This window comes from Condylura cristata, unplaced genomic scaffold (assembly GCF_000260355.1).
Source record: "Condylura cristata isolate star-nosed mole 26May11 unplaced genomic scaffold, ConCri1.0 scaffold00003, whole genome shotgun sequence".
In the NCBI taxonomy this organism is placed as follows: domain Eukaryota; kingdom Metazoa; phylum Chordata; class Mammalia; order Eulipotyphla; family Talpidae; genus Condylura; species Condylura cristata.
Genome location: NW_004567104.1, coordinates 74699991 through 74714919, shown reverse-complemented (window position 1 = coordinate 74714919; position 14929 = coordinate 74699991).

The window sequence follows — 14929 nt, the reverse complement described above, 5'->3', positions numbered from 1 at the left end:
CAGTCCCAAGACACAGTCCCTTGGACAGAGAAGCAAGGACTGAGTGGGGTTGAATCATCTCACCTTGCCACGCCCACAGAGGCAACGGATACATTGTGATATCACTGAAAGGAAAATGTCCAAATTCCAGATTGGTATTTCTTTCTTCTTCTTCTTTTTTAAAAAAGATTTATTTATTTGAGCATACAAGAACTGGGGTGTAGGCCAGAGGTGCAGGAGGTAAGAAAATTCACTAAAGACAGAACAGACAGACTCACTGAAACACACTGCTGAGGGGAGCAGCAGGGAGACCGGACGGGCCTGCTGCACCCTGGGGGTCGCGCCCTGGCCGGGGATCGAACTCATGCTGCAGGGGCCGCGGACAGCTTGACAGTGCTTTTACCTGCTGAGCCACCAGACTGGTATTTCTTAGTGGTGGAGGAAGTCAAGCAGGAAACATATGTCTCTCCCTCTCTCTCTTTCTCCCTCCCTCTCTCTCTCTCTCTCTCTCTCACACACACACACACACACACACAGAGTCCTTTCCCTAGTTTGCCTAGAAACATCTCTGTATGCAGCTTCTTGATAGTGTTTTAGAGAGCCCAGAAGCTTGTAGCTTCCTTCCGTTTTTGAGCTTGATGTTTGAATGGATTAGCATGGAGAATGTTATGAAATCAATTTCTAAAATTAATTAGGACAAAATTCATTTTACCTCACTTGTTAGTGTTATTTCTATACTGCTCAGTCTTCTGGGTCAGGAGAGGGACTGTGTCATGATATATGGGGAAATTGTTACAAATATCAAAGAGAAAATAGCCCGTTGCCGGTTTGGAATGGCTGCTGTAGATTGTTCTCCTGCTCTGAGAATACTTGGAAAATCATCTTACAATGGGGAAAGAAATAACTTGGCTTTCCTTTGAGGAATGTTCTGTTTTGAATGGGGGATTTTGTTTTGTCTTTCATAGAGACCACAGAGGAAAGACATCTTCTAATGAGCTATCTTCACAAATTATGGTACATCCAGATACAAATGTGATATAAATCATGGACTATCTGGAAAAACTATGAGGCAAACTATGGAAAATTCTTCCTTTTCCTGGTCTTGGCTCTTGTCTCTCCCAAACTAGCTTGGTGCAAGCACACGCTGTGTCCAGGGGTCATTTATCAAACCGAGCGCCCCTGTCGTGGGTGGCGTGTGGCTTCCCCGGGGCCTCTGTGTGGGCTCACTGGCCTGTCACTAGATGTCTCCCCGGCTTCACGCAAGCCTCCCTGAGCGTGCAGGCCCCTGGCGCAGGAGCCCCCCACACGTTGGCTGGGTCTCTGAGTCCTGCAGTGTTGGTGGGCTGTTGAGCTCCTTCTCTGTGCTGGCTGGAGGCAGGTGGGTCTGGTGTTGAGCACACAGAGCCCCACTGTGCTGGTGCTGCCTGGAGGTCAAATGCTGAGCCATTAGTGTGACCCCCAAAGCGGTAGAGGGCCTGGATCTCTGGGTGACCTTGGCGTGCTTTTCTGGGGGTGCAGTCTCAAAGGGGGAGGAGGTTTGGGGTGTGGGTGGGAGAGCTTGGTGGTGGCTCCAGTTGCTTCTACAGCCGTGGATCCGGCTGCTGTGGAAACCGGCAGGAAAAAGTGGGAGTTTTCTTTGGGTCAAGTTCATGATGAGAAATGGGGCCGTGTACAAGGAGGAGTGCATACGTGTGTAAGGCATGTGGAAAACGTGCTCGTTCCTTGAATGATATGTATGTTTTACTGATTGTGGAAGGGATACGCGTCCGCTGGAGGAAGTTAGAAAGTCCGTGGAAGTGTGTTGAAAAGACTGACTCTTGCCATTGTCAAGACAAGGTCGGAACCACTCTGTACGTCTCTCGTTTGCCTCCTTCCCTTTGACTGACAGCATGGCCACGCCCCCTTCCCATCATCACGTGCTCTTTTTATAACGATTTATTTTTGTTTCTCCCTACAAGAACTGAACTGGGGTGCAGGCCAGAGGTGTGGGGGTGAGAGGACTCACCGAAGACAGAGTGGGGAGCAGAACAGGTGGATCCACTGAAATCCACGCTGAGGGGAGCAGTGGGGAGACAGGAGAGGTCTGCTGTGCCCTGTGGGTCGCTCCCTGGCCAGGATCGAGCTCAGGCCTCAGTGACTGCGGATAGCTTGGCAATGCTGAGACTTCACCCCTGCACCCCCAGGGAGGGCCAAAACCCATTTTGTTTATCATCTTGTGTTTGAAGCACTGAAGTGAACTTCCTCCACCAGTCCCCAGGGTCCACTCTTGCTCCAGTGCCCAAAGTGACCTCGAATAGATTGGCTCGAGTCATTCCCTGCCTGAATCCCTCAGTGGTGCCCTACCATTAAAGTAGCAGGTGAGAAACCCAACTGAAAATTGCATTATTTTTTATTGGAGTAATGGTGGCTTATAACACTGTATATGATTTGTGGGTGTAGGTTTTACCTCTTTAAAAGTATGTCACTCGGGGCCCTCCCTGGTGGCGCAGCGGGTTAAAGCACAGCACTGAGAATCTAAAGCCGCTTCCGCATGAGTTCGATTCCCGCCTGCCCCGGAGGTGACCACATGGTGTGGCAGACCTCTCCTGACCCGCCCGCTGCTCCCCTCAGCAGTGTACTTCGTCAATCTGCTTGTTCTGTTCCCCACTCTGTCTCTGGTGAAGCCTCTCGCCGCCCCTGAGCCTCTGGCCTGTACCCCTGTTCTGTCTGCACAAATAAATAAATCTTAAAAAAAAAAAAAAAAGAAGTATGTCACTCGATCCCCCCAAAGCTGCTATAATCCTCCACCCCAGTCCACCGGCCCCATTCCCCCTCTGCTTCCCCCCCCACTCCCCCTCTGGTCCTCTCAATTCTAGGGAGCCTTCCTGACCCCGACTTTTAATGGCATCACACTATTTCATATTTTGCCTGTGCTTCAATTTATTGAATTATTTTGCTATTGTTGAGCACTTAGGTGGTTTCTCCTTTTTACTTACAGAAATGAGGCTGAAATAAATATTGTTATGTATTCATCTTCTTCCCATCTCTGATTGATTCCTTGGAATATATTTCTGTAATTGGAACTAAGGGGAGGGCAAGTGTATTCTTTTTTAAAAATTCAATATGTATATATTTATTTATTTTTATATGATTCTTCATTTTGTGTATATTTCCATCTTGGCTGTAACCCCATGGCCTTCCCACCACCAGCTCACCCCTGTGCCATCACATGGCCTTGTGAGCTCTTCCCAACCCTGTTTTGATCCTGTTCTCCTCTCCTCCCCCGTAGAATGTCTCTGGTCTATACATCTATACATGTTTGTTGATTTTTGTTTTTTACTTTATTACAATTGCTTTTTTTTTTTCCCTTCTCATCCCTTACACTCCTGCTGTGAGTGAAACCATCTGGTATTTTTCTTTTTCTTCCTGGCTGATTTCACTAAGCATGATCCCTTCCAGCTCCATCCATGTTGCTGCAAAAGACACGAGTTTATCTTTTTGATCGCTGAGTAATATTCCACTTGGTATGTGTACCACATCTTCTCTATCTAGTCATCTATTTTTGGGTGCAAATGTATTTTTGATATGGAGACAAAAAACATGCTTTCTTAGGAAAACTTCACCTTTCTGGTTACCAACCCAGGAGGAGGCCAGAGCTGGGAGACTGGGATAATAACTGAGCCCTGGCAAGTATTTCTCTATATGAGGCAAACTCGGGGCAGGAAACCCAGTTAGTTCTGTTTTGCAAATAACTGACTTTCCTCCTTGTCTGATGAGTATCTTTATGGCCAGAAAGTTTAACTCTGAAGGTTTCTGTAAGGATAAGCTACTCTCACAATTCTGGTGTTGAAGACTCAGTCACTGGCTATGCATTGTGTCTTGGGTCACCTGAAGAGACCGCGGCATTGTTCTTAAGGACACCCCTTTCTCAAGAGAACACTTAATTCCGCTCACGGTGGTGGGTTTATTGTAGATGACACATGCGGCTTTTCCTAATTTAGAGTTTGGAATCCAAAGGGAAGTGCTTCTGGCTCGTCTTCTCTCTCTCCAGACCCTCCACCAGGGAGGGGCATCTGTTTCCTCTTCACTCGAGGGGATAGAGCAAGGGGGATCCAAAGTCTTTCCCTGAGTTACATTGAGAAACGCGCCTTTAGCAATTTGTAAAAGATTGACATAGAATTAGAAGGATATTAGTTAAATCTTTCAAAACCTTTTGTGAACTATAAATGGATTTATTTCTAAAAGTCAGCTTTGGTACACAAGAATACTTCTTCATGGTTTTCATTTGGTGTTCCTTTAAAAAATTAAATTAAAATAACTATGTATTTCCTTCCTGAAATCTGGAATGTTTCTCCTTTTGGCATTTTGGGAAAGGGATAGAAAGCTTTTTTTTTTTTTTTTTTAAATCTATGTATACACACATCTTTTAACCTTTTCCGCTTTGGATTTCACAAACCATGGAACTTAGAGCCCAGGAATTACCCAAAAGAGAAAACAGGAGTCCTGTCTACTGTTTCTCCTGGGTCCTTCAGTTTGTGTCTTGTCAGATACCCCACACTGGCCCAAGTTCGTTAGTGTGAGCAATGGACTTTGAAGCACGTGGGTGCCCGCTCTTGGACGCTGGCCTTGGGCTCTGGCCTGCCCTGAGGCTTGGGCTCTGTGTGAGCATGGGGTGCAGCGAGTTGCAGCATTCAGCCTATAGGGTGCTCTGCCTATAGGGTGCCCCCCCATTCATCTCGGCCCTTAGATACCAAGGACCTCACAGGCGGCTAGATGCTCCTTGCTGGTTCCACCAAGGGGCCCCCGCACCTCTTGGAGTCCAGGCCCACGTCCCACACATCCTCCATCACTTCACTATGTTCTTTTGACTCAAAAATCTGCTCTGCTTCTGCGTGGGAAATGACCTTGGTGCCATGGTCACCTCAGCACGCCAGCAGGTAGGTCATCCTGGTGGTCAAGGAACAGGAGGACTCACAGGCCAAATTAGGATGCTCAATGGCATGATTTAGTGACTCAACCAAAACACACCTTGAAAAGCAAAGAGAAATCATGGGTTAATGAATGAATCAGGTCGGGTGTGTTCAGCATGGAAGAACCATGTGTCCAGGATTCTAGAGTCTTGTGCTGTGTTCCAGTCCGTGCTCTGTTATATAATCCTTCACTGCCCATGGACCACAGTTGACTCAGCAGGTGAAGGTGTTTGTAACCATGACACCCATGCCATTGCAAAGATATCCAACCAGTAGCTGTAGATCAGATTGTGCTGTTGAGTGGGCTGTGTTAGGTAGAACATTAGCCCTCAAAATGCCCATGTCTTAGTCCCTAGACTCAGGGACAAACTGTGAATATGTAATATAACATGCGAAAGGGACTTTGCAGATAGGATTTAGGATCTTGAGATGAGAGATTGTTCTGGATTATGACTGTCATCACAAGGATCCTTTTAGAAGAATGGAAAACAGAGAAGGAGATGTGATGATGGGGAAATAGAACGTGGATACACATACATACACAAACATTTATTTATTTGAAGACGCTACATCACTGGTTTTGAATGGAGGAGTAGACCAGGAGCTGAGGAATTCAGGGGGCCCATAGGAGTTGGAAAAACCAGGTGTTAGGGGCTGAATTGTGTCCCCAACCTCTGTTGAATTCATGTGTTGAAGGTCTAAACCCAAGTACTCAGAATGTGACCATGTTTGGAGATGGGATCTTTAAAGAGGTAATTAAATTAAAATGAAGTCATAAGGTGGGCCCGCATCCAATGTAACAGTTATCCTTATAAGAAGATTTGCACACAAGCAAAGGGAAGATGCCATGGTGACACAGAGGGAAGGCAGTCAGTCATCTCTAAGCCAGGTAGAGAACCCTGAACCCATTCTTCCCTCAAGGTCCTTAGAAGGAGTCAGTGCTGCCAACATCTTGATTTTGGATTTCCAGTCTCCAGAACTGTGAAAGCGTTTCTGCCATGTAAGCCCACCACTCCATGTTTTCTTGTTACAGTACCACCAGGCAACTAATATTCTGAGGAAGAAAGTTCTTTCCTAGAGTTTCTATAAGGGAAAGAGCACCTGACAGCACCTTGATTTTAGTCCCGAGAGCCCTGTGTCAGACTTCTGACCTCCAGAACCATGAGTTTGTGCCCTTTGAAATCACCACCTAGGGTGTGGTGGTTTAATAGGAAGGTGATCGATTGACTTTGAGCATTACATGTGTTTCTTTGGGCTTCACCTATGAATAGCCAATGTAGAGAAGACAAAGCCATCAGTGTATGACCTGGATTTTATGACTGCTCTTTCTCTGTTCTATCTGTAGACAATGCTCTTGCTCCAGCAGCATCTAAAAGCCATCAAGTCAATCTCTCTGTCTACTGTTTTATATCCACTATGTTCCTGATCATTTCCATGTATTTTATTTGTTTCTTATCTCTTCCTGCTTGCATCTAACACAGTGGGAGTTGGGTGGGTGATGACTTCATTAACTGATAGCTGCAAGAGGGGAAGATGCAAGTGAAAGAGAAGACAGAGTGAAGGGAGGGAAGGACTTGAGTTCTGCCCAGCTCTGAAAAGGTTGAGGGTGTGTCTGGTGGAGGGCCGAGGGGCAGCCGAATGGGTGAGTTTGAGGTGAGAACATGTCAGGAGGAAAGAGGTAGATGCACATTGACCCCAGAGCTGAGACACCTCCTGCTTTCCGATGGTTGTTGAGTCCTTCTTCCCTTCCATCTCGATCAGAGTAAATAAAAATCTTGAAGAGTTAAAATGAGTAAGATCCTCCTCTTTTTCTTCTGTAATTTTGGAGCCTGTTGCTTCTTTTACAGGGAGGTAAGATAAATACAAGAGCATTTGCTTCCTGTCAGCTCAAGCTGATGGTCTCTTAGCTGGGTTTCTGCTAATGGGTTTTAAAAATATCTCTACACAAAAGTATTTTTCTTGCTAAGGAAATTAAAGCAGAGACAGAGATTCTTAGAAGCCAAGGTCATCTTTTCTCCACTGTACCATCCCTTTTTAGAAGTATGAGTTTTCAGTCTCCTTTTCTTGCTTTCAGAAAAACTTTGGGTCACTTTCTTCTACGTGTAAATCCCCAAGACCTATACATCTGCATACATGCAGGTTTATTACCATGGAAACTTATTCCATTTCCTCTCAGGTCCTTCTAGCTTCCTTACTGAAGTGTCCACAGATGATCTTTCGGCTCCTTTTTTCAGGACCCCTGTGTCCAGACAACTGGTCAATTGCCTCCCAGTGAGCTTTTGACTTGTTATCCATCAGTGGTTTTCTTCATTCCTTTCCTTTTTGAAGGATGGTTTTTTGGCTGCCTTGCTTGATCCTTAAGGGCTTGGTGGAGTGCTCTCTGTTTCACACTCTGGCTGGCTCTTGTCTTGGGTTTCAGTGACTTTTTCTCCAGAGGCTGCCAGCTGCAGGGAGTTGGTTCAGTTCCCACAGGGAAGAGGAGGGGGAGGATAGTTCACCCCCCACCCCCAGAGGGCAGCTGTGCTCTGATCTACTGACTTTAACCCTCTCATCAGATGCTGATATATTTGCTTCCCTTTTTGTTTCAATTGTAATGAATCGCAGTTGAAAATATTCTTGCCCTTTTGGTGACTATATTGAATACACACATTTTTTATTAATGTTCACCATAATCAACTTTCACCTTGCTCCTATTTTTAATATGAGCACACTTACACACGAATATCTAGTTTCCCTCATGGCATGATGGTTTCCTATCATGGGCATCATTTAAATGAATTCCTGAGAGATAAGGAAACAGACTTCCTTTAATGTCTAGAGACTCTGAATTCATTAACAGAATAATGAAACTATGGCGGAAAGATGTAGATAGTTGACTAACAGATTGCTTAAAGTACTTTCAGTTGACTTTCTTAGCAACTCTCCTCCGTCAGACCATGCTACTGATGGGTGTGCGTGTGGGTCTCCAACATTGTATTTTAATAAAACATCTCGGAAATGGGACGCCTGATCCAATCTGCAGTGTATTGAATTCTGCAATTAAAAGAATATTTTCATCTAAAAGTTCTACCCCTTCACCCTGCCTCTTCTGCTCACAGAACAAAGGACCTTCAGATGGCCACGCTCAGTGTGTGTTTTCTGAGCGGTTGGACTCTACCTGCTGTGAGAGGCTGCTTCAAAGAGGAACTTAACTAACTTCTCTTTCAGGCATTTATAGCACAAATGCAGCATCCATCACACTTTCTAACACAGCCGAATCGCTCTGGATGCGCTTCCTCAAAGCCGCTGGGCACAGACCGAATGTGTCAGGCAGAGCCTTTCAAAATCCAGACGTGTTTCCCGAACAAATGCCAGATTTCCTGGGACTGCTGGTTACAATTCCCTGGTCCACAAATATAGTGCTTCTAAGATTGTCTGTCTGGATAATCTTCCCTTTTTAGTGTTTACTTAAAGTGGAAGTGATGTTATCCAGACCGGGCATGAATGAGATCATGGAGCGAGCGCTTCCCCTGCTTCTGCTTTCCCTCGGTGCGTATTGACACCAGGATCGGGAGGCAGGTGGATGGCTTTGACGGCATTTCAAGGTCTCTGCCATTTCTCACTTTCTACAATACTGGGAAATCGCTGGCAACACGAAGTGGAAGGTGACGGGTCAGCCGGGCCCGTTATTTACAGCCTGGGAAGGTACGGGCTGGTTGTTTAGTGTGCTCTGAGCAAACAGACTTCTCTGTTATTGTGTTTTAAAAAACGGGTTTTATTTTTTGAGAGATGTTTCAGAGAAACCAAGCAAAATAAAAATGTACGAGATTTCCCAGGTATGCTTTTCTCCCACACTTGCACGGTTCCCCCCAACCCCACTCTCACTGCTGCCTCCCCCCACTAGGTGGGTACATGTGTCACAACTGAAGAATCTAGAGCGATACATCATAGTCACCCCAAGTCCACAGTTGGCCTTGGGGTACACTCTTGAGGTGGGGTTTCTGTGGGTGTAGACAATTGTATGATGACATGTTTCCACCATTACAGAATCATACAACATAGCTTTATAGTGTTCTGTTGCTTTCAAAAAACATATTTTGCCCGAAGTAGAGGCTCATCTCATTTGGGTCTTGTCTGAGATGAATGGCTGAACTCTGTTCTTCTGTTTTCCTTCTGATTTCAGGCAGGATAGTATTTCCCAGAGAATGAAAATGTGCACTTTCTCAAAATGTCCTATGAATTTGCTCTGACCAAAGGGCTCCATGATCTTATGGGTTTCGAAAATGCTGGGGAAAGAGCATCACCCGTGGAATTCTTGCTGTTCTGTTCTGACATATACAAATATGGACAGTCTAAATCAACTCAATTATCTAATTAGAACTAAGTTGCATTGAGAGATTGATGGAGAAATCAACCACGAACATGCTAGCAATCTGTCCTCATATCTGCTTGTAGACTGGCTTTGCCTAAGTTCTTTCATTTCTTCATTTAACTTTTAGCACCAGTTCCTCGGGCTGCCCCCACCTTAACAAAAAGGAGAGTGTGGCGGAGGTTGTCGGGGTGCCCGGGACCCCAGCCCCATGATTCATCAGCCAAGATGGCGCCTGGCCTTTAGCCAGTGAAAAACAAAATATGCCAACACCCGCCTGTATAAGGAAGTTAAATCTTATTGGATATGCCTTTGCGTGATCAATGTATTCTCGTTGTGTGTCCTGCCCAAATATGGTTGTTGTACACGTGAGCAGTGCTCTAATTGGCCAATGAACACGTGAGCAGTGCTCTAATTGGCCAATGAATGCTATTTAAGCAATGCGCTTCCCTTTAGAGGGGAAGCAAGCAGGAGGAGAGCCAGAGCAAGCCAGAGGAGGGCACGTGGGCGCGAGAGGGAGAAGAATAAAGGATCCAGAAGAAGATATATCGTGGCGTGTTTCTGCTGGCAGAGAGTGCGTCGCAGGAGGTGACCAGTCACGGCCCTCCTTCCTTGTGTTGAGCATGTGAAAACCCAGAGTGAAGACTGTTCCCGGCTTCCCTTGCAGTGAGGAGCCCTGGTGACCATGCTCTGGCCAAGGGTCTGGCCTTGAGGGTTGTGCGTTGGGCTGTATTTTGGTGTCTTGTGTACTGGCTGAGGGGTCATGTATCAGCAGCTGGCCAAAGGGCAGGGATGTGTATGAATGGCAGAGCAGTAAGACAGAAAGAGCCTGGACCTTCGCTGTCATGGAGTTCCACAGCGTTACCTGTGTGTGCTGAGATGGTGCTGAGGTGGTTATGTGAAAGAAACAAACTTCCGCCAACTTAAGTCACTGATACTTTGATCTTTGTTACGACAGTCACACCCATACCCTGACTGGTCCAGAAAGAATTTCCAGTGGTCAGATGTTTCATGAGACTGGGCTTAAGTCAAATGGCGTATTAACGGCCACCTCAGTTAATACAGAAGGCCCCAATATCGAAAGGGAATATTTGGTGAATATCTTTTTTTTTTAAGATGTATTTATTTATGCATACAGAACTGGGGTACAGGCCAGAGGTGCAGGGGATGAGAGGATTCAACAGAGACAGAGTGTGGAGCAGAACAGGCAGATCGACCAGGTATACTGCTGAGGGGAGCAGCGGGCGGGTCAGGAGAGGTCTGCCGCGCCATGTGGTTGGTCACTCCCTGGCCAGGAATCGAACTTGCACTAAGTGGCTGTGGCCAGCTTGCAGTGCTGAGCCCTAACCCGCTGCGCAACTGGGAGGACCCTTCGGTGAATATCTTAAAGTTCTTATCCCCACATGTTGGAGAAACCGAATCAAGTTACCGAAGTTCCCCTAAGTGACAGTGAGAAGAGGCACCGATTCTTTTCACGATTCTGGTCAGCCTGTGTGGGGAGAGACACTAAGTTTGCATGTTACAACTGACCTGTCCCCTTCAGTCCAAGATGCAAGGCATTTGGTGTCAATTCAAATAACAACATCTATTTCCCTGGTTCCTTCTATACATCTCTGTAAAACAAATTCTCACTTTGTAAACTTCCCGTGGACAGCACTCTGCCTCTGCTTATGGCCACGTGGGCAATCCCCAGGCAGCATCTGGGTGTGGGGTTAGGCAAAACCTAGCTGCTGCTTCTTCTATAAGGAAGAGACTACTTCAGCTTAGAACTGAATGTGACATCTTAGATCTGAGTAGACAGACAGGACGATATAAGAATGCGCTAAGCTCCCACCTCGTTAACAAGATGTCACCGAGCAAGAGAATTTTCATAATTAATGAGCCAGCTCAATTTGCTCTGCCATTTGACGTTGACTAATCTGTTGCTGCGTATTCCTACCGGGACACTCTCCGGTGGGCTGGGGAAGCCCTGTGTCCACTCTGTGCGCGCGTGTGGATCAAAGCGCGGACATTCAATATTCCCTCACAGGGCAGGGACAGCCGAGCACACTCCGGCCGTGCCTGCGGCCCCACAGGGGAGCGACCAAGCCCAAGCCCAGCAAACAGAACCCAGACTGAAGCCATTTGCGGAAGGGACAGCATTGCACATCTGCTTGTTTTGTAGAAGGAGAATTTATATAGTGAAACTTTCTTCCTAATTCTGCCATGGATTTGGCAGACTGGACGAAAGGCTTTAGCATCATGTTTAAAACATCTGATTAATATTTGCTTCATTGCACATACAGCTTATGGGCATAAATTATTTGTAAGACAAGTTGGATTCATCAATGTCTAATCAATGCATTTTTCTCTTTTGAAACCATTGTTGGTAGATCAAAAAGGGGACTTTAATCCGGAGAATTCAAAGCACGTGACTTGAGAGGGATGAGGGGGAAAAATTCAGAGAGAAGGTCACCTAGAGGTTAGTTGTTGCTGTCAAAACCGAGCTCCCCGAGCAGAAGCCCAGTGTCACACCTGCCACCTCCATTGCCAGGGGCTCCCCCAAGTGGCTGGGGAAATAGCCTGTCAGCCTGCTGCTGGGACCCCAGTGACTGGCAAGAGAGTCTGAGAAATGTGATTGCCAGGTTTGCCACCCCACGGTGAAAGAGGAGATTAAAGAAGGGAGGGTGTGGAGTGAAAGAGCTAGACAGCCGTATCAGCACCCGAAGCTGTGCCGGTCACCCCCTGTTTGGAGGAGAAGCAGGCACACGTGATCAGATATCATGTGTCACTAGCCAAGAGTTCTCCTCTTTAATCCATCTCTGAAATCATAGAAAATTATGATCGAGCATATGCATACAGTAGCTGTATATGCCTGTAGACGGGTGTTACGTTTATTCATTTACTTCCTACACATTCATAGCTATTCAGACGAATTATCCAACAGACCCCGTAGGTAAGAAACAAGACCAGAACTCTCACTTAGCCTCAGGGCCACGCCAATTCTCTATTTCGCCAACAACCCCAAAGGAGCAAATTTCATCAGAAAATGCCCTGAAGTGGGCCCTCCCTGGTGGCGCAGCGGGTTAAAGCGCAGCGCAAGGAAGCTGGCAGCAGCCGCTTCAGTTCAAGTTCGATCCCCAGCGAGGGAGCTGACCCACAGGGCGCGGCAGACCTCCCCTGTCTCGCCTGCTGCTCCCCTCAGCAGTGAACTTGATCAGTCTCCCAGTTCTGCTCCCCACTCTGTCTCGGGTGACTCCTCTCACTGCCCCCGTACCTCTGGCCTGTACCCCAGTTCTGTACGCATAAGCAAATAAATCCTTAAAAAATGATTAAAGAAGGAAATGCAGTGAAAAAATGAGGTGGCGCTCAGCTTAAATCACAGCTGCCCCCCATGTCAGATAAGGCCGGGACTGCTCCTTCCTGGGTGGCTCTTCTGTCAGAGACACCGCTAACCTAACACCCCACTGGAGAGTCAAGCTGGAAAGGGGACAAGTATCGGCCCCCTGTGGCCAGAGGAGTCAAAGACACACGCAACTGATGGCACCTGATGGCCCAGAGGTCAAGCCGCCCTCGGGCCCTTGGAGGCTGAGCGGGTTTTCCAGGAAAAAGCCAATAAAAGGGACAAAGCCTGCGGCCTTTGGCCTTTGGGGCCTGCAGACGGGGCTGGATCATTCTTTTCTGCATTCAAACCCAGCTTCAGGTGGGTCTGGGGAGTGTGTCTGGAGGGCATTTTTCTCCTGGTTGGAGGTGACTTAGCAGACTACACAGCAGGGCGCCCCCCTCACTCTGTCCCCCCCCCCCCCACCGAGCTGCAGGGACAAGTGGGGGCGGAGGAGACCAGCAACAGCCAGGAGCTGCAGACAGGAATCTGTTGGCCTCTTTGATCTTCGCACCAGACAGCAATTTCAGCAGAAACAGAGTCGCCGTGGTATTTTTTATTGCCGTGGGACCGGCATTAGCGACGTGCGTGGCGGTTGCCAAGAGGAAGCAGAGGTGATCTTCAGCTTACCTGCCTCGTAAGCTGCGAGGCCAGCGCTTCACGGTTTCGGTAAATGGAAATGGTCCGACGACGGAACAAAGCAAACCGTTCACTATTTAGTAGTTCCAGGGATGTGGTCAATGCCAGCTCAGGCGAGGCCACAGGCTCGCCGGGCGACAAGAGTCCACGTGGCGTGGGCTCCAGCCTTTCCATCATGTTCATTAAATTCAGCACAGAACTCGCCTTCAGATTTTGCTGGACGCTTCCTCCAGCGGCCTGCAAGGAGAGCTGGACCCGCGGGCGTGTGTCTGGGTGGCCGTTGTGCCAGGGAAGGATCTGAGAGCCAGGCTGCTGATGGAGAGTGGGCAGGGACCAAGGGCATCTGATAAGCTTTTCCTCCCTCCGGCCCTTCCGGCTCGCTCAGGCTCTCCGGGTGACCCTGTGCTTTTAGGAGAAGGTGCTGGAAGCTGCACCTTCCCTCTTCTGCGGGTCTTCTTGGCCAGCACCAGCTCATTAGCATTTCCTGGTTTTTGCAGTCGTGGCCTAGACCTGAGCCGAGGAAGCTGTGGTTCCTCCGAGTGGGCAGGAGGTGGGGGCTGGTGGCAGCTGCTGTTGAGCCTTGGTATGCCCCGTAGGCAGTGAAGACAGAAATGCCAGTGGATGAGCGGGAGGAATTCTCTGCTCGGCCGCTTTTCCTCCTAGGCCCTCCCACACCCACCCGGTGTCTACAGGAAATGCCTTTCTGGCTGGCGTGCGTCCGCGGGACTTGCCAGTTGTCAGTCAGCCATGGCGGGCTGCGTTCAGAAGCGCAGGCCATGTGACATGTCAGCCAGATCAAAGCAGGGATTTCAGGGCTGACTACAAGGGGAAATGGCTGGTAATTAATGAAAGGATGTGGAATTGGTCATGTTGGCTGAGAGAGCCGGGGACCTGGTGGGGAGGCTCCCGCAGCGGCGGGAGGGAGAGCGGACCGGCCTGCAGGTGCCTGGGTGGGGGGGCAGGCGCACGGTGAGCTCCCACCCTGGCGAGAGACTCTTCAGCTCCGCTCATGGTTTTGCTTTTAAATGAAGCTTTAAGGGGACACTGGAACCCTATGAAACCTTGAGAATGATGTTAATTCTGAGTCAGGCTGCGTCTTCTCCTGCACACGTCTGGCTTTTCATTGCCTCCTGTCAAAAGTTTTGTTTCCCTGTTTACAATTAAAGAAGCCTTTCCTTGCATTGTTGCTCACCCCCGGCCCCAAGCGGGCCCATGAGACCAAGCCCACCCCATCCCGCCCCCCCCCCGGGTGCAGCCCGCAGGCCTCTAACCACTACATTTCTTTTAGGGTTGCTTGATGGGTCGTGGGGAGTGGAGCGGGGCAAGGGAATGTGGCAGATAAAGGTTCTGGGAGAGAGAGAGGCGTGTCCAGCTCAGCCAGCGGCTGGTCAGTGTGCTTCATGACTCCCAGCAGCCAACGAAGCAAGACCTGTGGAAAGTTTGGAGGCAGGTGTGTGTGTGCACGCGCGTGTGTCCGAGTGAGTGTGAGTGTGTGCGTCTGAGTGTGTGCATGTGTGCATCTGAGTGTGTGGGAGAGTGTGGGCGTTTGAGTGTGAGAGAGTGGGCACCTGAGTGTGCATGCAGGTATTTGCATCTGAGTGTGTGGGAGTGTTTGCACCTGAGTGTGCATGCAGGTGTTTGCATCTGAGTGTG